The 24,652-nt window shown below is 49.6% G+C and overlaps 2 protein-coding genes across 7 annotated transcripts in view; one reads left to right on the forward strand and one right to left on the reverse strand.

The window, feature by feature from the left end:
* The window catches only part of AUP1 (AUP1 lipid droplet regulating VLDL assembly factor), a 40,552-nt gene extending 40,273 nt beyond the window's left edge, over nt 1–279 (reverse strand). For 2 of the 6 annotated variants that reach the window (XM_069744991.1, XM_069744986.1), the window contains exon 1: nt 118–265. The gene's annotated coding sequence lies outside the window, so the exon portion shown is untranslated. Of the gene's footprint in view, nt 1–60 lie in introns of all 6 variants that reach the window. The other 4 variants (XM_069744992.1, XM_069744988.1, XM_069744987.1 and 1 more) reach the window with 4 other exon arrangements.
* A 270-nt stretch (nt 280–549) lies between these two features.
* DQX1 (DEAQ-box RNA dependent ATPase 1) overlaps nt 550–24,652 on the forward strand; it is an 82,226-nt gene continuing 58,123 nt past the window's right edge. The window contains exon 1 of the mRNA XM_069744993.1: nt 550–583. The gene's annotated coding sequence lies outside the window, so the exon portion shown is untranslated. The remainder of the gene's footprint in view (nt 584–24,652) is intronic.

The raw sequence follows: 24,652 nt of genomic DNA on the forward strand, positions 1-24,652 counted from the left end.
CCAGTCCTCTCCTCCGGTGGTCTCTCTCCCCCCCCAGTCCTCCCCTCCGGTGGTCTCTCTCCCCCAGTCACCTCCTCCGGTGGTCTCTCTGTCTCTCCGGGTGCCTCCCGTTCTCACCCTCTCATCGTCCCGGGATCCGCCATGTTGACAGCTGACGTGCACAGCGCTGATTGGCTGCGCGGAGGACGCTGGGAGCGGAGACCAGACACTAGAGGTTGCGCAGTTCTCATCACCCTGATGACCACACACTTCTGTGCGGAGGGCGGGTATGTTGTGGGCGTGGTCATGGCGTGGGCGTGGCGTGGTCATGGCGTGGGCGTGGTCATGGCACCATTGTGTCATTACAGGAGGTGAATGATGCCGTGGAGGATGCTGGGAAGTGTTCGTCCTTCTAATTTCTAATGTGGCGTCACACCGACCGTAAGTGGTGATGTGAGGGCGGAAGTAAGTAGAGAAGGGCGGAAGTAAGGGGAGAAGGGCGGAAGTAAGCGGAGAAGGGCGGAAGTAAGGGGAGAAGGGCGGAAGTAAGCGGAGAAGGGCGGAAGTAAGGGGAGAAGGGCGGAAGATGAAGCGAATCTGACAGGTGAGACCCCAGTGGTGTCTGAGGAGCGGCCGAGGGGCTGAAGGAGGAGTGCGGCACCGCTCCGGTCCCCGCTCCGCACAGGCGCAGTGTTCACCGGTCATTGCCGAGGAGCCTGCGGGGCGGAGGGGGGAGGGGACCAGTGCAGGGGGGTCACAGCTACCTACCCCAACCACATATATATATATACACACCCCCCCCGCATATATACACCCAGCATATATATATATATACACCCCCCCGCATATATACACCCAGCATATATATATATATACCCCCCCACATATATACACCCAGTATATATATATATATACCCCCCCACATATATACACCCAGCATATATATATATATATATACACCCCCCCACATATATACACCCAGTATATATATATATACACCCCCCCACATATATACACCCAGTATATATATATATATACCCCCCCACATATATACACCCAGCATATATATATATATACACCCCCACATATATACACCCAGCATATATATATATATATATATATATATACACCCCCCCGCATATATACACCCAGCATATATATATATATACCCCCCCACATATATACACCCAGCATATATATATATATATATATACACCCCCCCGCATATATACACCCAGCATATATATATATATACACCCCCCCGCATATATACACCCAGCATATATATATATATACACCCCCCCGCATATATACACCCAGCATATATATATATATATATACACCCAGTATATATATATATATACCCCCCCACATATATACACCCAGCATATATATATATATATATACACCCCCCCGCATATATACACCCAGCATATATATATATATACACCCCCCCACATATATACACCCAGTATATATATATATATACCCCCCCCACATATATACACCCAGTATATATATATATACACCCCCCCACATATATACACCCAGTATATATATATATATACACCCCCCCACATATATACACCCAGCATATATATATATACCCCCCCCACATATATACACCCAGTATATATATATATATACCCCCCCACATATATACACCCAGTATATATATATATATATATATACACCCCCCCACATATATACACCCAGCATATATATATATATACCCCCCCACATATATACACCCAGTATATATATATATACACCCCCCCACATATATACACCCAGTATATATATATATATACACCCCCCCACATATATACACCCAGCATATATATATATATACCCCCCCACATATATACACCCAGCATATATATATATACCCCCCCACATATATACACCCAGTATATATATATATATACCCCCCCCACATATATACACCCAGTATATATATATATATATATATACACCCCCCCACATATATACACCCAGCATATATATATATACACCCCCCCACATATATACACCCAGCATATATATATATATACCCCCCCCACATATATACACCCAGTATATATATATATATACCCCCCCACATATATACACCCAGTATATATATATATATATATATATACACCCCCCCACATATATACACCCAGCATATATATATATATACCCCCCCACATATATACACCCAGCATATATATATATATACCCCCCCACATATATACACCCAGTATATATATATATATACACCCCCCCACATATATACACCCAGCATATATATATATATACCCCCCCACATATATACACCCAGTATATATATATATATATATATATATATATATATATATACACCCCCCCGCATATATACACCCAGTATATATATATATATACCCCCCCACATATATACACCCAGTATATATATATATATACACCCCCCCACATATATACACCCAGTATATATATATATATATACACCCCCCCACATATATACACCCAGCATATATATATATATACCCCCCCACATATATACACCCAGCATATATATATATATACCCCCCCACATATATACACCCAGTATATATATATATATACCCCCCCACATATATACACCCAGTATATATATATATATACACCCCCCCACATATATACACCCAGCATATATATATATATACACCCCCCCACATATATACACCCAGCATATATATATATATACCCCCCCACATATATACACCCAGTATATATATATATATATATATATATATATATATATACACCCCCCCCCCCCCGCATATATACACCCAGGATATATATATATATATATATATATATATACACCCCCCCCGCATATATATATATATACACCCCCCCGCATATATACACCCAGCATATATATATATATATATATACACCCCCCATATATATATACCCAGCATATATATATATATACACCCCCCCGCATATATACACCCAGCATATATATATATACACCCCCCCGCATATATACACCCAGCATATATATATATATACCCCCCACATATATACACCCAGCATATATATATATATACCCCCCCACATATATACACCCAGCATATATATATATACACCCCCCCGCATATATACACCCAGTATATATATATATACACCCCCCCGCATATATACACCCAGTATATATATATATATACACCCCCCCACATATATACACCCAGCATATATATATATATACCCCCCCACATATATACACCCAGCATATATATATATATACACCCCCCCGCATATATACACCCAGCATATATATATATACACCCCCCCACATATATACACCCAGCATATATATATATATACCCCCCCACATATATACACCCAGTATATATATATATATACACCCCCCCGCATATATACACCCAGTATATATATATATATATATATATATATATATATATATATACACCCCCCCCCCCGCATATATACACCCAGGATATATATATATATATATACACCCCCCGCATATATATATATATATATACACCCCCCCGCATATATATATATATACACCCCCCCGCATATATACACCCAGCATATATATATATATACACCCCCCCGCATATATACACCCAGTATATATATATATATACACCCCCCCGCATATATACACCCAGTATATATATATATATATATATATATATACACCCCCCCCCCCCGCATATATACACCCAGGATATATATATATATATATATATATATACACCCCCCGCATATATATATATATATATACACCCCCCCGCATATATATATATATACACCCCCCCGCATATATACACCCAGCATATATATATATATACACCCCCCCACATATATACACCCAGTATATATATATATATATATATATATATATATATATATAATCACCTGCACGATGATAAACACCTCAACAAACAAGGGGTCAGCCTCCTGGCCAAAGAGCTGAAGGACATCGTGCTAAACAGAGACCCCGGGCCTGGATTCAACAGTGGCCATAATCACACTGAAAGACCCCCGAGAACGATAAAGCAGAAAACCCCAAGGCTACCTCCTGAAGCTGGAAACAAAGCTCTTCACCCAGTGTCAGACCATCGGAGGTGGAGACCTCCACCGAGGAGACCACCAAGCCCACACAGATACATGCAGAGCAGAGATAGGGATGAGATAATAAACCTACTCAATGAACTGCGCAGAATAATAATGTGACTGGATGGAACCAAGCACCGCTATAAAACTGTCAGAAATCCAGTTTGTCCCACACAGCCATACTCATTACAAGGTATATACACACAAACCACACAGAAGAATGTCTTCACTTACAATCAGCAGCTGGAATATCCAGGGTCTCAACGCCTCAACCTTTGGATCTAAAACAAAGGACCCTGATTTTATACAAAGTATGAAAAATATAGACATTCAGATCCTCCTGGAAACATGGACCAGAGCCGAAAACGAATCCCTGGTGCCTATTGGATACAAGGAATTCTTGGTCCATGCCCAGAAAAATAAAAACATCAAACAGGGCCGGGGCTCAGGAGGAGTAGCGATCTGGTATAAAGAGGAGCTTCACCAGTACATCAAACCGGTGAAGAAAGGAGACAGCCACATATGGATCAGAATCAGCAGCTCCATCCTCACCTGCCAGTCTGATGTCCACCTCTGTGCCACCTATATACCACCGCCAGAGTCCCCCTACTTCAATCCAGACTGCTTCGAGATCTTACAAAGAGAAGCTGCCCATTATCAGGCCCTGGGCAAAGTTCTCATCTTTGGAGACCTCAATGCAAGAACAGGGAGAGAGAGAGACTTCCTGACCACGGATGGAAACATCTACATACTTGGAGCAGAGAATGACGGCCAAGACCCTGTACACACTGAGAGAAACAGCTATGACAGTACAGTCAACAAAAGTGGCAGAAAGCTCCTGAACGTATGTAAAAGTTTAGGACTTCATATCCTTAATGGACGAAGCAAGGGTGACTCCTTAGGAAGGTATACACTAAACTCCCATGTAGGGAGGAGTGTAGTTGACTACGCCATTACAGACCTGAACCTGGCAGATGTCAGCGCCTTCATAGTCACCCCACAAACGCACCTGTCAGACCACAGCCAACTTCTTCTGTACATGAAATCTACAGAGAAACCATCCACTCAGAAGCTACAGCAGAGCGGCCTCTTCACCCGGCCTCCATCCTATAAATGGTCCAAAATGTCGGCACTAAGATATAAAGAAGCTTCCAGCAGACCTGAAATACAGCGGATGCTCCACCACTTCTACAACCTTGAGTACATGCCAAACCCAGAGGGAGTGAACCAAGCAGCAAAGGACCTCAACAATATATTCTACGCAATGGCCAGACTGTCCGACCTTAAAAAAGTCGACTACAAGAGACCAAAAGAAACACAGGTCAATGGCTGGTTTGACAGAGAATGTAAAGCTGTACGGAAGACCCTGAGAACAGCCTCCAACAAGAAACACAGAGACCCCAACCACCTGGGTCTGAGGGAAGCCTATGACTCCATACAAAAGCAGTACAAAACCATCCTCAGGAGTAAAAAGCAGAGTTACATCTCTACCAAGCTCAATCAACTCCAAGACGCCCTCCAAGACAACTCCTTCTGGGATCTATGGAACCACATGGGCACCAAAGACAAGAAAAACAACAACCATATCCAAAATGGCAACCTCTGGCTCCAATACTTCAGAGACCTCTATAAAGACATTCCAAAGGAAGGACTAAGCCAAGAACAGGAAAACATAATGGCGAAACTAAAAGCAATGGAGGAAAAAATCAAAAACTTCCAAAACCCGGTGGATACACCTATAACACTACAGGAAGTAACCGAGAGACTCTCCTCCATAAGAAGTAGAAAAGCCGGTGGCCTAGATGGAATCCTACCAGAAATGCTGAAGTACAGCCCACCAGAAATACAGGCTGCAATGGTTAAACTCTTCAATATTGTACTGAGTGCCGGCTACTTCCCTCGTACCTGGAACCAAGGCCTCATCACACCCATCCACAAGAGTGGGGACAGGTATGACCCAGCCAACTACAGAGGCATATGCGTCAGCAGCAACCTGGGAAAACTGTTCAACAGTATGTACTCAAGGTTGTAGAAGTGGTGGAGCATCCGCTGTATTTCAGGTCTGCTGGAAGCTTCTTTATATCTTAGTGCTGACATTTTGGACCATTTATAGGATGGAGGCCGGGTGAAGAGGCCGCTCTGCTGTGGCTTCTGAGTGGATGGTTTCTCTGTATATATATATATACACCCCCCCGCATATATACACCCAGCATATATATATATATATATATATATATATATATATATATATATATATATATATATATATAGATATATATATATATATATATAGATTCAAGATTCAAAGAAGCTTTATTGGCAGGACCAAATACACATCAGTTTTGCCAAAGCAAGTGTATAGAGGCAATAGGGATAGGGACTGAGGGGATGTTGGGTAGGAGCTGTGGGGGGAGGTGGATGGGGCAGATCCAGGTTGGGGGCTATAGTCCATGGCATAGGGGAGGTGGATGGGGCAGATCCAGGTTGGGTGGGTATATATATATATATATATATATATATACACCCCCCCCCCCCGCATATATACACCCAGGATATATATATATATATATATATATATATATATATATATATATACACCCCCCGCATATATATATATATATACACCCCCCCGCATATATATATATATACACCCCCCCGCATATATACACCCAGGATATATATATATATATATATATATATATATACACCCCCCCGCATATATACACCCAGCATATATATATATATACACCCCCCCGCATATATACACCCAGCATATATATATATACACCCCCGATACCGATACCACCGATCGACCAAACTGCTGCATGACCATCTCTGCCCTCACCTACTGTATTCTCACCCATCCCTTGTAGATTGTGAGGGTCCTCATTCCTCCTGTACCATTTATGACTTGTATTATTTAAGATTATTGTACTTGTTTTCATTATGTATACCCCTCCTCACATGTAAAGCGCCATGGAATAAATGGCGCTATAACAATAAATAATAATATATATATATATATATATATATATATATATATATATATACAGGGCTGCCACTAGAATTTTCAGGGTGCCCTTGAGACTCCGCCCAGGCTCCACCCCAGCCCCGCCTCTAGGCTACACCCCTCGAACTGTCCACAGTCCCACCGCTCTCTCTTGGAAAATCTCCACTTCTCACCTATCACACATTGACAGTTCCCATCACCAGATCACACATATAGCCGGCAGCTTTTGTTTTGGCCAAAAGATTTTTTAAGCCGCCACCATAACACGGTAGACACTTTTGGCCGGGCCTTACACTGCTGTAACCTACTAAATATTTGTTAAAATATGCAATACAATTTAGGTATATTTTTATTTATTTTTCAATTTTTAAAATGACCAATATCACATACAAGGACCAAATACCGCTACACCATGACCAGATGACATATTACCACCACAGTGATCGAATAATATCACATACAAGGAACAAATACCGCAACACCATGTCCAGACCGCATATTACCACCACAGTGATTGAATAATATCACATACAAGGAACAAATACCACAACACCATGACCAGATGACATATTACCACCACAGTAATCGAATAATATCACATACATACAAGGAACAAATACCGCTACACCATGACCAGATGACATATTACCACCACATAGTGACTGAATACTACAATACTGATCAGTAATAAAAAAAAAAACCAAAACACAATACTATCACCATAAGTGCCAGTATTCACAGGAGATCTGTACTTAGTATGCAGTGTCTGTGTATAGGTAATACAGTGATCACTGGTGACATTGTACACAGAACCTCTATATAGTATACAGTGTATAGTGTCAGTGTATAGGTCACACTGACTCACCAGTGACGTCTCTAGGTGAAGTCCTTCATCTTTCATCCAGCACAGACCGCCATCATTTCTTCCAGCCAGGACTCGTCTCTGCAGGAAATAAAACAGTTATCTCGAGCTCCGCTTGCAGAACACATTACTTAATTTTCCCAACTTCTACATTACACCACATGAAGAAGGCAACACAGTATAACTCTACACAGTAAGGCTATGTTCACATTTGCATTGTGCGCCACTGCATCGGCGACACAACGCACAACGCAAATAAAAACGCACCAAAACGCACGCAAAAACGCTGCGTTTTGCGACGCATGCGTCGTTTTTTGCCGAAATTTCGACGCAAAAAAAATGCAACTTGTTGCGTTTTCTTTGCCCGACGCTTGCAACAAAAAAACCGCATGCGTCGCACAACGCACCACAACGCATGTCCATGCGTCCCCCATGTTAAATATAGGAGCGCATGACGTATGCGTCACCGCTGCGTTGGGAAACGCTAATGTGAACGTAGCCTAACAGGACCACCCCCCCACTTAAAACAGTATACTCAAAAAATTAAATACATCACTGCAATAATAATATCCCTTAATTGGCCCCTATGGTATAATATTCCCCATCCTGGCTCCGTTTATCTCATTCCAGGCTCCAGCCATATGTTCTCCGATCCTGCACTCATGAGTATCCATCCTGCCTTATATGATCTCCCCATCCTGCCCCATCTGTCTCCATTCTGCCCCATCTCTGTCCAGCACTCTGCCCCATCTCTGTCCAGCACTCTGCCCCATCTCTGTCCAGCACTCTGCCCCGTCTGTGTCCAGCACTCTGCCCCGTCTGTGTCCAATCCTGCCCCATCTGTGTCCAATCCTGCCCCATCTGTGTCCAGCACTCTGCCCCATCTGTGTCCAGCACTCTGCCCCGTCTGTGTCCAGCACTCTGCCCCGTCTGTGTCCAGCACTCTGCCCCGTCTGTGTCCAGCACTCTGCCCCGTCTGTGTCCAGCACTCTGCCCCGTCTGTTTCCAGCACTCTGCCCCGTCTGTGTCCAGCACTCTGCCCCGTCTGTGTCCAGCACTCTGCCCCGTCTGTGTCCAGCACTCTGCCCCGTCTGTGTCCAGCACTCTGCCCCGTCTGTGTCCAGCACTCTGCCCCGTCTGTGTCCAGCACTCTGCCCCGTCTGTGTCCAGCACTCTGCCCCGTCTGTGTCCATCACTCTGCCCCGTCTGTGTCCAGCACTCTGCCCCGTCTGTGTCCAGCACTCTGCCCCGTCTGTGTCCAGCACTCTGCCCCGTCTGTGTCCAGCACTCTGCCCCGTCTGTGTCCAGCACTCTGCCCCGTCTGTGTCCAGCACTCTGCCCCGTCTGTGTCCAGCACTCTGCCCCGTCTGTGTCCAGCACTCTGCCCCGTCTGTGTCCAGCACTCTGCCCCGTCTGTGTCCAGCACTCTGCCCCGTCTGTGTCCAGCACTCTGCCCCGTCTGTGTCCAGCACTCTGCCCCGTCTGTGTCCAGCACTCTGCCCCGTCTGTGTCCAGCACTCTGCCCCGTCTGTGTCCAGCACTCTGCCCCGTCTGTGTCCAGCACTCTGCCCCGTCTGTGTCCAGCACTCTGCCCCGTCTGTGTCCAGCACTCTGCCCCGTCTGTGTCCAGCACTCTGCCCCGTCTGTGTCCAGCACTCTGCCCCGTCTGTGTCCAGCACTCTGCCCCGTCTGTGTCCAGCACTCTGCCCCGTCTGTGTCCAGCACTCTGCCCCGTCTGTGTCCAGCACTCTGCCCCGTCTGTGTCCAGCACTCTGCCCCGTCTGTGTCCAGCACTCTGCCCCGTCTGTGTCCAGCACTCTGCCCCGTCTGTGTCCAGCACTCTGCCCCGTCTGTGTCCAGCACTCTGCCCCGTCTGTGTCCAGCACTCTGCCCCGTCTGTGTCCAGCACTCTGCCCCGTCTGTGTCCAGCACTCTGCCCCGTCTGTGTCCAGCACTCTGCCCCGTCTGTGTCCAGCACTCTGCCCCGTCTGTGTCCAGCACTCTGCCCCGTCTGTGTCCAGCACTCTGCCCCGTCAGTGTCGAGCACTCTGCCCCGTCAGTGTCCAGCACTCTGCCCCGTCAGTGTCGAGCACTCTGCCCCGTCAGTGTCGAGCACTCTGCCCCGTCAGTGTCGAGCACTCTGCCCCGTCAGTGTCGAGCACTCTGCCCCGTCAGTGTCGAGCACTCTGCCCCGTCAGTGTCGAGCACTCTGCCCCGTCAGTGTCGAGCACTCTGCCCCGTCAGTGTCGAGCACTCTGCCCCGTCAGTGTCGAGCACTCTGCCCCGTCAGTGTCGAGCACTCTGCCCCGTCAGTGTCGAGCACTCTGCCCCGTCAGTGTCGAGCACTCTGCCCCGTCAGTGTCGAGCACTCTGCCCCGTCAGTGTCGAGCACTCTGCCCCGTCAGTGTCGAGCACTCTGCCCCGTCAGTGTCGAGCACTCTGCCCCGTCAGTGTCGAGCACTCTGCCCCGTCAGTGTCGAGCACTCTGCCCCGTCAGTGTCGAGCACTCTGCCCCGTCAGTGTCGAGCACTCGCCACCGCTCAGCCCGTCTGTCGAGCACTCTTGCCCCCCCCGTCAGTGTCGAGCACTCTGCCCCGTCAGTGTCGAGCACTCTGCCCGTCAGTGTCGAGCACTCTGCCCGTCAGTGTCGAGCACTCTGCCCCGTCAGTGTCGAGCACTCTGCCCCGTCAGTGTCGAGCACTCTGCCCCGTCAGTGTCGAGCACTCTGCCCCGTCAGTGTCGAGCACTCTGCCCGTCAGGTCGAGCACTCGGCCCCGTCCAGTGTCGAGCACTCGGCCCCCGTCAGTGTCGAGCACTCGGCCCCGTCAGTGTCGAGCACTCTGCCCCGTCAGTGTCGAGCACTCGGGCCCCGTCAGTGTCGAGCACTCGGCCCCGTCAGTGTCGAGCACTCGGCCCCCGTCAGTGTCGAGCACTCGGCCCCGTCAGTGTCGAGCACTCGGCCCCGTCAGTGTCGAGCACTCGGCCCCCGTCAGTGTCGAGCACTCGGCCCCCGTCAGTGTCGAGCACTCGGCCCCGTCAGTGTCGAGCACTCGGCCCCGTCAGTGTCGAGCACTCTGCCCCGTCAGTGTCGAGCACTCTGCCCCGTCAGTGTCGAGCACTCGGCCCCGTCAGTGTCGAGCACTCTGCCCCCGTCAGTGTCGAGCACCTCTGCCCCGTCAGTGTCGAGCACTCTGCCCCGTCAGTGTCGAGCACTCTGCCCCGTCAGTGTCGAGCACTCTGCCCCGTCAGTGTCGAGCACTCTGCCCCGTCAGTGTCGAGCACTCTGCCCCGTCAGTGTCGAGCACTCTGCCCCGTCAGTGTCGAGCACTCTGCCCCGTCAGTGTCGAGCACTCTGCCCCCGTCAGTGTCGAGCACTCTGCCCCGTCAGTGTCGAGCACTCTGCCCCGTCAGTGTCGAGCACTCTGGCCCCGTCAGTGTCGAGCACTCTGCCCCGTCAGTGTCGGAGCCGAGCACTCTGCCCCGTCAGTGTCGAGCACTCTGCCCCGTCAGTGTCGAGCACTCTGCCCCGTCAGTGTCGAGCACTCTGCCCCGTCAGTGTCGAGCACTCTGCCCCGTCAGTGTCGAGCACTCTGCCCCGTCAGTGTCGAGCACTCTGCCCCGTCAGTGTCGAGCACTCTGCCCCGTCAGTGTCGAGCACTCTGCCCCGTCAGTGTCGAGCACTCTGCCCCGTCAGTGTCGAGCACTCTGCCCCGTCAGTGTCGAGCACTCTGCCCCGTCAGTGTCGAGCACTCTGCCCCGTCAGTGTCGAGCACTCTGCCCCGTCAGTGTCGAGCACTCTGCCCCGTCAGTGTCGAGCACTCTGCCCCGTCAGTGTCGAGCACTCTGCCCCGTCAGTGTCGAGCACTCTGCCCCGTCAGTGTCGAGCACTCTGCCCCGTCAGTGTCGAGCACTCTGCCCCGTCAGTGTCGAGCACTCTGCCCCGTCAGTGTCGAGCACTCTGCCCCGTCAGTGTCGAGCACTCTGCCCCGTCAGTGTCGAGCACTCTGCCCCGTCAGTGTCGAGCACTCTGCCCCGTCAGTGTCGAGCACTCTGCCCCGTCAGTGTCGAGCACTCTGCCCCGTCAGTGTCGAGCACTCTGCCCCGTCAGTGTCGAGCACTCTGCCCCGTCAGTGTCGAGCACTCTGCCCCGTCAGTGTCGAGCACTCTGCCCCGTCAGTGTCGAGCACTCTGCCCCGTCAGTGTCGAGCACTCTGCCCCGTCAGTGTCGAGCACTCTGCCCCGTCAGTGTCGAGCACTCTGCCCCGTCAGTGTCGAGCACTCTGCCCCGTCAGTGTCGAGCACTCTGCCCCGTCAGTGTCGAGCACTCTGCCCCGTCAGTGTCGAGCACTCTGCCCCGTCAGTGTCGAGCACTCTGCCCCGTCAGTGTCGAGCACTCTGCCCCGTCAGTGTCGAGCACTCTGCCCCGTCAGTGTCGAGCACTCTGCCCCGTCAGTGTCGAGCACTCTGCCCCGTCAGTGTCGAGCACTCTGCCCCGTCAGTGTCGAGCACTCTGCCCCGTCAGTGTCGAGCACTCTGCCCCGTCAGTGTCGAGCACTCTGCCCCGTCAGTGTCGAGCACTCTGCCCCGTCAGTGTCGAGCACTCTGCCCCGTCAGTGTCGAGCACTCTGCCCCGTCAGTGTCGAGCACTCTGCCCCGTCAGTGTCGAGCACTCTGCCCCGTCAGTGTCGAGCACTCTGCCCCGTCAGTGTCGAGCACTCTGCCCCGTCAGTGTCGAGCACTCTGCCCCGTCAGTGTCGAGCACTCTGCCCCGTCAGTGTCGAGCACTCTGCCCCGTCAGTGTCGAGCACTCTGCCCCGTCAGTGTCGAGCACTCTGCCCCGTCAGTGTCGAGCACTCTGCCCCGTCAGTGTCGAGCACTCTGCCCCGTCAGTGTCGAGCACTCTGCCCCGTCAGTGTCGAGCACTCTGCCCCGTCAGTGTCGAGCACTCTGCCCCGTCAGTGTCGAGCACTCTGCCCCGTCAGTGTCGAGCACTCTGCCCCGTCAGTGTCGAGCACTCTGCCCCGTCAGTGTCGAGCACTCTGCCCCGTCAGTGTCGAGCACTCTGCCCCGTCAGTGTCGAGCACTCTGCCCCGTCAGTGTCGAGCACTCTGCCCCGTCAGTGTCGAGCACTCTGCCCCGTCAGTGTCGAGCACTCTGCCCCGTCAGTGTCGAGCACTCTGCCCCGTCAGTGTCGAGCACTCTGCCCCGTCAGTGTCGAGCACTCTGCCCCGTCAGTGTCGAGCACTCTGCCCCGTCAGTGTCGAGCACTCTGCCCCGTCAGTGTCGAGCACTCTGCCCCGTCAGTGTCGAGCACTCTGCCCCGTCAGTGTCGAGCACTCTGCCCCGTCAGTGTCGAGCACTCTGCCCCGTCAGTGTCGAGCACTCTGCCCCGTCAGTGTCGAGCACTCTGCCCCGTCAGTGTCGAGCACTCTGCCCCGTCAGTGTCGAGCACTCTGCCCCGTCAGTGTCGAGCACTCTGCCCCGTCAGTGTCGAGCACTCTGCCCCGTCAGTGTCGAGCACTCTGCCCCGTCAGTGTCGAGCACTCTGCCCCGTCAGTGTCGAGCACTCTGCCCCGTCAGTGTCGAGCACTCTGCCCCGTCAGTGTCGAGCACTCTGCCCCGTCAGTGTCGAGCACTCTGCCCCGTCAGTGTCGAGCACTCTGCCCCGTCAGTGTCGAGCACTCTGCCCCGTCAGTGTCGAGCACTCTGCCCCGTCAGTGTCGAGCACTCTGCCCCGTCAGTGTCGAGCACTCTGCCCCGTCAGTGTCGAGCACTCTGCCCCGTCAGTGTCGAGCACTCTGCCCCGTCAGTGTCGAGCACTCTGCCCCGTCAGTGTCGAGCACTCTGCCCCGTCAGTGTCGAGCACTCTGCCCCGTCAGTGTCGAGCACTCTGCCCCGTCAGTGTCGAGCACTCTGCCCCGTCAGTGTCGAGCACTCTGCCCCGTCAGTGTCGAGCACTCTGCCCCGTCAGTGTCGAGCACTCTGCCCCGTCAGTGTCGAGCACTCTGCCCCGTCAGTGTCGAGCACTCTGCCCCGTCAGTGTCGAGCACTCTGCCCCGTCAGTGTCGAGCACTCTGCCCCGTCAGTGTCGAGCACTCTGCCCCGTCAGTGTCGAGCACTCTGCCCCGTCAGTGTCGAGCACTCTGCCCCGTCAGTGTCGAGCACTCTGCCCCGTCAGTGTCGAGCACTCTGCCCCGTCAGTGTCGAGCACTCTGCCCCGTCAGTGTCGAGCACTCTGCCCCGTCAGTGTCGAGCACTCTGCCCCGTCTGTGTCGAGCACTCTGCCCCGTCTGTGTCTAGCACTCTGCCCCGTCTGTGTCTAGCACTCTGCCCCGTCTGTGTCCAGCTTTCTGCCCCCCCCCGTGTCCAGCTTTCTGCCCCCCCCCCCCCCCGCGTCCAGCTTTCTGCCCCCCCCCCCCGCGTCCAGCTTTCTGCCCCCCCCCCCCGGATTGCCGTTCTCAATAAAAAAAAAAGGTCTGCTTCCTGCCGCGCTCCTGCTCTCTCCACGCAGCTGCAGCGTGCACTCGCCGGCGACTGACAATGACATCAGACTTCGGCGACCTGCACGCTGTGGCTGGCGGCTGTTAACTATTGACATGCGGGCGCGGGCCCGCACGTCAATAGCGTTAAACAGCTGTAGCGCCGGCCGCCGCTAAGGGCCCGGTTCAGAATGCGGCTGCTGGTAGGGGCCCGGTGAGCAGGTAAGAGGGGGCCCGATGCGAGCCCCCTCTGCTCACCGGGCCCCATACGCCAGTCACGGCTGTAATGCCCTGATGGCGAACCTGTATATATACACCCCCTGCATATATATCCCCTGCATATATACAGTGGGGCAAAAAAGTATTTAGTCAGTCAGCAATAGTGCAAGTTCCACCACTTAAAAAGATGAGAGGCGTCTGTAATTTACATCATAGGTAGACCTCAACTATGGGAGACAAACTGAGAAAAAAAAATCTAGAAAATCACATTGTCTGTTTTTTTAACATTTTATTTGCATATTATGGTGGAAAATAAGTATTTGGTCAGAAACAAAATTTCATCTCAATACTTTGTAATATATCCTTTGTTGGCAATGACAGAGGTCAAACGTTTTCTGTAAGTCTTCACAAGGTTGCCACACACTGTTGTTGGTATGTTGGCCCATTCCTCCATGCAGATCTCCTCTAGAGCAGTGATGTTTTTGGCTTTTCGCTTGGCAACACGGACTTTCAACTCCCTCCAAAGGTTTTCTATAGGGTTGAGATCTGGAGACTGGCTAGGCCACTCCAGGACCTTGAAATGCTTCTTACGAAGCCAATTCTTCGTTGGCCGGGCGGTGTGCTTTGGATCATTGTCATGTTGCAAGACCCAGCCACGTTTCATCTTCAATGCCCTTGCTGATGGAAGGAGGTTTGCACTCAAAGTCTCACGATACATGGCCCCATTCATTCTTTCATGTACCCGGATCAGTCGTCCTGGCCCCTTTGCAGAGAATCAGCCCCAAAGCATGATGTTTCCACCACCATGCTTTACAGTAGGTATGGTGTTTGATGGATGCAACTCAGTATTCTTTTTCCTGCAAACACGACAAGTTGTGTTTCTACCAAACAGTTCCAGTTTGGTTTCATCAGACCATAGGACATTCTCCCAAAACTCCTCTGGATCATCCAAATGCTCTCTAGCAAACTTCAGACGGGCCCGGACATGTACTGGCTTAAGCAGTGGGACACGTCTGGCACTGCAGGATCTGAGTCCATGGTGGCGTAGTGTGTTACTTATGGTAGGCCTTGTTACATTGGTCCCAGCTCTCTGCAGTTCATTCACTAGGTCCCCCCGCGTGGTTCTGGGATTTTTGCTCACCGTTCTTGTGATCATTCTGACCCCACGGGGTGGGATTTTGCGTGGAGCCCCAGATCGAGGGAAATTATCAGTGGTATTGTATGTCTTCCATTTTCTAATTATTGCTCCCACTGTTGATTTCTTCACTCCAAGCTGGTTGGCTATTGCAGATTCAGTCTTCCCAGCCTGGTGCAGGGCTACAATTTTGTTTCTGGTGTCCTTTGACAGCTCTTTGGACTTCACCATAGTGGAGTTTGGAGTCAGACTGTTTAAGGGTGTGCACAGGTGTCTTTTTATACTGATAACAAGTTTAAACAGGTGCCATTACTACAGGTAATGAGTGGAGGAAAGAGGAGGCTCTAAAAGAAGAAGTTACAGGTCTGTGAGAGCCAGAAATCCTGATTGTTTGTTTCTGACCAAATACTTATTTTCCACCATAATATACAAATAAAATGTTAAAAAAAACAGACAATGTGATTTTCTGGATTTTTTTTTCTCAGTTTGTCTCCCATAGTTGAGGTCTACCTATGATGTAAATTACAGACGCCTCTCATCTTTTTAAGTGGTGGAACTTGCACTATTGCTGACTGACTAAATACTTTTTTGCCCCACTGTATATATATATCCTCAGGAGAAAGAAGCAGAGTTACATCTCTACCAAGCTTAACCAACTCCAAGACGCCCTCCAAGACAACTCCTTCTGGGATCTATGGAACCACATGGGCACCAAAGACAAGAAAAACAACAACCATATCCAAAATGGCAACCTCTGGCTCCAATACTTCAGAGACCTCTATAAAGACAATCCAAAGGAAGGACTAAGCCAAGAACAGGAAAACATAATGGCGAAACTAAAAGCAATGGAGGAAAAAATCAAAAACTTCCAAAACCCGGTGGATACACCTATAACACTACAGGAAGTAACCGAGAGACTCTCCTCCATAAGATGTAGAAAAGCCGGTGGCCTGGATGGAATCCTACCAGAAATGCTGAAGTACAGCCCACCAGAAATACAGGCTGCAATGGTTAAACTCTTCAATATTGTACTGAGTGCCGGCTACTTCCCTCGTACCTGGAACCAAGGCCTCATCACACCCATCCACAAGAGTGGAGACAGGTATGACCCAGCCAACTACAGAGGCATATGCGTCAGCAGCAACCTGGGAAAACTGTTCAACAGTATCCTGAACAAGAGGATCCTCACCTTCCTCACCGAGCACAACGTCCTCAACAAGAGCCAAGCAGGGTTCATGCCGAACCACCGCACCACTGACCACATCTATACTCTGCACAGCCTCATTCAGAGACACGTCTACAATACAAAGAATGGGAAGATATACGCCTGCTTTGTGGACTTTAAAAAGGCCTTTGATTCAGTGTGGCACCCGGGCTTATTCCTGAAACTGCTGGAGAGTGGAATAGGAGGAAAGACCTACGATGTCATCAAAAGCTCCTACACCGAGAACAGCTGCAGCGTGAGTGTGAGCGGCAAAAGAACGGCTTTTTTCCAGCAGATCCGCAGAGTCAGACAAGGCTGCAGCCGAAGTCCAACGCTCTTCAACATCTACATCAACGAGCTGGCTACCGCCCTGGAATCCTCCTCAGCACCAGGTCTCACCCTCCACGACGCCCAGGTGAAATTCCTGCTGTATTCAGATGACCTGCTGCTGCTGTCACCAACCGAGAAAGGCCTCCAGGACAACCTGAAAATCCTAGAGAAATTCAGCTCCACCTGGACTCTACCGGTCAACCTAAAGAAAACCAACACCATGGTGTTCCAGAGGAGAAAGAGAAGATCAGACCAACACCCATCATTTATCCTCAACAACTGCGACCTCACAGGAACGGACAAATATACCTACCTGGGCCTAGAGATTCACCGGTCAGGGAGCTTCAAACAAGCCATAGAGACCCTGAAAGACAAGGCCTGCAAAACCTTCTATGCCATCCGAAGGACACTCTACCATCTGAAGCCACCAGTGAGGGTCTGGCTAAAAATCTTCGACTCCATCATCGCCCCAATCCTCCTGTATGGCAGCGAAGTCTGGGGTCCTCACACCTACCCAGACTGGTCAAAGTGGGATTCCAGTCCAACAGAAATATTCCACCTGGAATTCTGCAAGCACCTTCTCCAGGTCCATCGGAGCACCTCCAACAGTGCTTGTCGGGCCGAGCTGGGCAGATTCCCTCTACACCTGACAGTTCTAAAGAGGGCGCTGTCATTCCGGGCTCACCTGCATAGGAGCAATCCAAGCTCCCATCACCATAAAGCCCTGATACATGAAGGTGAAACAGAAAAACCAGAACCCCCGGAACAGCCCAGCCAAACCCAACCGGAGCAGAACACCAATCACAACAACCTGACAAAAGCCGGAATCCGGAAGATGGCAGATGAAGGCCAGGAGAGGTATGTCAGTGACTGGAAGAATGATATCATCAGCTCACAGAAACTGACCTTGTACCGGAGCCTACAGAGAGACTACAGACTGGCGCCATATCTGGAGAAACTCCCGGACCCCAGAGACCGCCTGATCCTGAGCCGATATAGACTCAGCGCCCACAGTCTGGCCATCGAATGTGGCCGACACAGGCAGAGCTACAAGCCCAGGGAGGAAAGACTGTGCCAACACTGTGACCAGGAGGCCATAGAGGACATAGTAACATAGTTAGTAAGGCCGAATAAAGACATTTGTCCATCCAGTTCAGCCTATATTCCATCATAATAAATCCCCAGATCTACGTCCTTCTACAGAACCTAATAATTGTATGATACAATATTGTTCTGCTCCAGGAAGACATCCAGGCCTCTCTTGAACCCCCCGACTGAGTTCGCCATCACCACCTCCTCAGGCAAGCAATTCCAGATTCTCACTGCCCTAACAGAAAAGAATCCTCTTCTATGTTGGTGGAAAAACCTTCTCTCCTCCAGACGCAAAGAATGCCCCCTTGTGCCCGTCACCTTCCTTTGTATAAACAGATCCTCAGCGAGATATTTGTATTGTCCCCTTATATACTTATACATGGTTATTAGATCGCCCCTCAGTCGTCTTTTTTCTAGACTAAATAATCCTAATTTCGCTAATCTATCTGGGTATTGTAGTTCTCCCATCCCCTTTATTAATTTTGTTGCCCTCCTTTGTACTCTCTCTAGTTCCATTATATCCTTCCTGAGCACCGGTGCCCAAAACTGGACACAGTACTCCATGTGTGGTCTAACTAGGGATTTGTACAGAGGCAGTATAATGCTCTCATCATGTGTATCCAGACCTCTTTTAATGCACCCCATGATCCTGTTTGCCTTGGCAGCTGCTGCCTGGCACTGGCTGCTCCAGGTAAGTTTATCATTAACTAGGATCCCCAAGTCCTTCTCCCTGTCAGATTTACCCAGTGGTTTCCCGTTCAGTGTGTAATGGTGATATTGATTCCTTCTTCCCATGTGTATAACCTTACATTTATCATTGTTAAACCTCATCTGCCACCTTTCAGCCCAAGTTTCCAACTTATCCAGATCCATCTGTAGCAGAATACTATCTTCTCTTGTATTAACTGCTTTACATAGTTTTGTATTATCTGCAAATATCGTTATTTTCCCTTTCGCCACGACAGCACCCCACTGGAGAGAGAGGGATCCGCCCCGCAGGAACAGGAAACCTACCGAGAAATAAAAGGGGGCGGTCCGCCTCTCCTCCTCAGTTTAGGTTTCCTGTTCCTGCGGGAATAATCCAGGAACGACAGGATCAACATACCTGGGCTAGCATGCCGCCTGTGCGGTGTCCGTGAGAACGGCAGGGGCTGCAGCTCAGAAGCAGCGTCGGGGGAGTTCCGCTAGACGGCTCCCTCCTCGGCTGGTGGATGGAGCAGACGGCCGGGTCCGGGGAGGGTCGCCCGGCGTTCTCTCCTGCGAGCGGCGCGGCCAGGAGCGGGTAAGAGAACCTCCATTGCGGTCCGGCGCTGAGTCCCGGACCGCGCATGCGCTGACCGCCGCAATACTGGCTACCCCGGAACTGAAGGAGTCACTTCCGGGGAGCCTAGGCCGGATCTGGGGCGAGGGAGCCAGCGGCAACCCGCGCATGCGCATTGCGCAGCGGGAGAGAAAAAAAAAAGGGCGCACTATTTAAAAACGCCCAGAAACAATAATGCGGCGATGCAGAGATGTCATCCCCAGGTGCCATGGACCCCACAGCTGGAGATCCAGGGCCCCCCACCAAAGATCACACCAATGGATCCTCGGAGTCCGCTCGTAAGAGTGACGGTTCCAGAACAGGATCTCTGCCTTCTGATCCGGTACTATTCGCTTCACTGGGTGAGTGTTAAAACTCTGCCTATTAAGCTGACGTTGTGTCCCTATTTCTCTCTCTTTTCTCTCTCTCTCGCTACTTATTACGCCCAGTCTAAAAAACGACAAAAGTCCAAACATAAGGAATGTGCCTTGTGTAGCCAGCCCCTTCCGGACTCATACCCCAAAAAACTGTGCAAGGACTGTTTTGAGGAAACAACTCAGGGAGCGACAGTGTCCGTTACGGACTTACGGGCCATTATTAGGGAGGAACTAAAAAATATGACCCAGGAAAAACCGCGTAAAGCTAAGTCCAAAACACCAACACTTATGTCAGACTCCGAAAGTGACCAGACTGTACTGTCAGAAGCCTCCCTATCATCATCATCATCTTCCTCATCAGAAATCGAGGGGCGTTCATGTTTGCCCCTTAGACAGTGTGGACAACTTGGTAAAGTCAATCCGCAATACCATGGGGTGTGAGGAGGTAAAGGGTGCGCAAACCACGCAGGAAATTATGTTTGCGGGTTTGGCAGAGAGAAAGAGGAGATGTTTTCCGGTTATACCAGCGGTGAAAGCATTAATTAAAAGAGAGTGGGAGAAGCAGGATCAAAGAAGCTTTTTGCCCTCCGCGTCTAAACGTAAATATCCGTTTAGTGATGAGGAGCTCCTTACATGGACCAAAGTTCCTAAGGTCGATGCAGCCGTAGCTTCTACCTCCAAGCAATCCACTCTGCCTGTGGAGGATGCGGGACTTCTGGTCGATCCATTAGATCGTAAAGCTGAATCATCCCTTAAGCGATCTTGGGAGGCGGCTACAGGAATCTTTAAACCTGCAGTAGCCAGCACCTGCGCTGCCCGGTCAATGATCATTTGGATTGATCAGTTGGACCAGCAGATTGAAAATAAAGTTTCAAGAGAGAAACTTCGAGCGGCCATCCCCTTAATACGTGGAGCAGCAGCTTTTATGGCGGACGCATCTGCCGACTCTCTTCGGTTAGCAGCGAGATCCGCAGGTCTTGTGAACAATGCAAGACGCGCACTTTGGATGAAAAGTTGGAAAGGGGACGCGCAGTCTAAATCCAAAATATGTGCAATCCCATGCGAGGGTGAGTACCTCTTTGGTAAAACCTTAGATGAGATACTCAAAAAGACAAAGGACAGGAAGAAAGCTTTCCCTGATTCCTCTATTCCCTTTTACAGGAGAGCCTTTAAGAGGAGACCGTTTGGTAAAAGGAGGCAAACGGATAGGTCTACAACATGGACTGCTAAAGAGGACAGGCAAAGAGGTACCATGTTTAGAAGACCCAACCCCCCAAAAGACAATAAATTCTGAGGATATACCAGTAGGGGGCAGACTGAAATTTTTCGCCACCCAATGGGAAAAAGTAACATCTAGCTCGTGGGTTTTAAACATCATCCGAGATGGAATTAAACTACAATTCTCTCGTGTTCCCCACGAGTCATATATTATAACATCCCTCAGCTCGCCCGCACAACAGCAGGCTCTAGAGCTAGAAATTCAAACCCTATTATCAAAGCGGGTTTTAGTCCAAGTCCCCGAGGGACAGGAAGGCAGAGGATTCTACTCTCCCTTATTCCTGATTTCTAAACCCGACGGTTCTTTCAGGACCATCATAAACCTTAAAAAGCTCAATTCATTTGTTAAAAACCATACATTTAAGATGGAATCCATTAGATCCACTATAAAACTCCTCTTTCCAAACTGTATGATGGGGGGCATTGATTTGAAAGATACTTATTATCATCTCCCTATCCATGACAGATACCAAAAGTACCTCAGAGTAGCAGTGACAATCAACGGCGAGATTCATCATTTCCAATATACAGCCATGCCCTTCGGCCTTTCAACAGCACCGAGGATCTTCACCAAGATAATGCTAGAGGTGATGACCTACCTTCGCCAAAAAGAACCCTTAATTGTTCCATATCTTGATGACTTTTTGGTCATTGGAAATTCAGTTACTCAATGTGCTGATCGTTTGGCTCATGCAATTTCCTCTCTACAGGATCTAGGCTGGATAATCAATACCAACAAATCCAGACTCACTCCACTATCCTGCCAGGCGTTCTTGGGGTTCCATCTAGACTCCGTATCTCAAAAGTGTCTCCTGCCTCAGGTAAAAATACTACTGGTCAAACGCAAAGTCCTAGCGGCGATAAACAATCCACGTATATCCCTAAGACAAGCTATGTCCTTACTAGGATCTCTTATTTCTTGTATACCTGCGGAAAAATGGGCTCAACATCATACTCGTACACTGCAACACCAGATTTTACAAGAAGATAGACGGTTATCTGGTCACCTAAATGTGAAAATAACCTTATCTCAGGAAGTTTTAACTTCCTTAACGTGGTGGCTGAATTCAGACCATTTAATGAGTGGTGTTCCATGGATAATAACGCCATCTCATACCATAACCACGGACGCCAGTCCTCATGGATGGGGAATGATTTTTGCCAAGGGCTTTGGAACATGGAGGAAAGCTGCTACTCCTCTAATGTTAAAGAATTAAATGCAGTAAAATACGCCTTATGCCATTTTCTCCCACAGCTACGAGGGAAAGACGTCAGAATCCTTTCCGACAACACCACCACAGTGGCGTATCTAAACAGGCAAGGAGGCACGCGATCAGAGACTCTGATGTCTTCTGCTAGAGAAATCCTGAATCTAGCAGAAAGTCACCTAACATCCCTTACTGCACTGCACATAAGAGGGGAAAACAACCAGCAGGCAGACTTCTTAAGTCGACACACCTTGAAACAAGGAGAGTGGTGCCTAAACCAGCAGATTTTTCAAGATATAGCATCCCTATGGGGTCAACCTCAAGTAGATCTCTTCGCCACAAGGAAAAACAAAAAAGTCCGGAAATTTGCCTCCCTATCTCTAGCGGATCATCCGGACATTCTGGACGCTCTCCAAGCCCCTTAGCAGTTCAGTCTAGCATATGCTTTTCCACCGATCATACTGCTGCCCCAAGTCATTTGCAAAATCAGAACCGAAGGAGCGAGGGTGATACTAATAGCTCCATTCTGGCCCAAGAGACCATGGTTCTCGTGGCTGCAAAACATGTCGGTCTCAGATCCTTGGGTCCTCCCCTCAACACCCAGTCTTCTCTTCCAGGGTCCGTTTTTCCACCCTCAAGTGGACAGTCTACATCTCACGGCCTGGAATTTGAGAGGCAGATGCTAAAATCAAGGGGGTTCTCGGAGGGATTGATAAACACGCTCCTCCAGAGTAGAAAACCTTCCACTACAAAAATTTACACAAAAATATGGAAGAAATTCCTACAATTCCATACATCTTCAAACACGTCAGAAATTCCGATACAGTCTATCCTGGAATTCCTTCAAAAAGGGAGAGAACTAGGTTTAACTGCAAACACCTTAAAAGTTCATGTTTCAGCACTAGGAGCTCTCTATGGCCATAACATTGCGGGGAATAGATGGGTATCCCGATTTATTACAGCCTGTGAACGGATAAATCCAGTTAATATACCTAGAGTTCCTCCCTGGGATCTAAACTTAGTTTTACAAGCCCTAACAGGCTCTCCATTCGAACCAATAGATTCAATACCAATCAAGATCCTATCACTAAAAACGGCCCTCTTGGTAGCACTGACTTCAGCCAGGAGAATCAGTGACATCCAAGCACTCTCTATAGATCCACCTTTCCTGCTAACTTTTCAGGATAAGTTGGTCCTTAAACCAGACCCTTCCTACCTTCCCAAAGTAGCTAAGACATTCCATAGGTCTCAGGAAATAATCTTGCCCACTTTCTTCAGTAATCCTTCCACTCCTGAAGAACAAAAGTACCACACTCTAGATGTTAAAAGAGTAGTGTTAAAGTACATTGAAAGAACCTGTAGCTGGCGACAGTGTAGGGCTCTGTTTATTTCCTTCCAGGGTCACAAGAAGGGTCATGGAATAACGAAAAGCACGTTATCCCGGTGGATCAGAGAGTCTATCAGACTGGCCTATTCCGCGAGTAAAGAAAACCCTCCGGAAGGCATAACAGCGCACTCTACCAGAGCTATGGCATCCACCTGGGCAGAAAGGGGAGAGGTCCCAATTGAGACTATACGTAAGGCGGCAACTTGGTCAAATCCCTCTACATTCTATAATCACTATAGGCTTGACCTATCGTCAACTTCTGACCTAGACTTTGGCAGGACTGTCCTCAGCACGGTGGTCCCCCCCTAGGTGATGGTCTCTGTAAGATCTCCAGTGGGGTGCTGTCGTGGCGAAAGGGAAAAAGCCGGATTACTCACCGGTAATACTCTTTTAGTGAGTCCACGACAGCACCCTCTTACATCCCTCCCTATATTAATATAGTACTTACTATTGAGTAAAATTCTTTTAATCATATATGAGCAAATAAGTTTGAAAATGAAATAAATTATATTTGCCTAATACTGGCGGTCCTCCGGGTACTCTGAAATCAAAACTGAGGAGGAGAGGCGGACCGCCCCCTTTTATTTCTTGGTAGGTTTCCTGTTCCTGCGGGGCGGATCCCTCTCTCCAGTGGGGTGCTGTCGTGGACTCACTAAAAGAGTATTACCGGTGAGTA

This window comes from Ranitomeya imitator, chromosome 1 (genome assembly GCF_032444005.1).
Source record: "Ranitomeya imitator isolate aRanImi1 chromosome 1, aRanImi1.pri, whole genome shotgun sequence".
In the NCBI taxonomy this organism is placed as follows: Eukaryota; Metazoa; Chordata; class Amphibia; order Anura; family Dendrobatidae; genus Ranitomeya; species Ranitomeya imitator.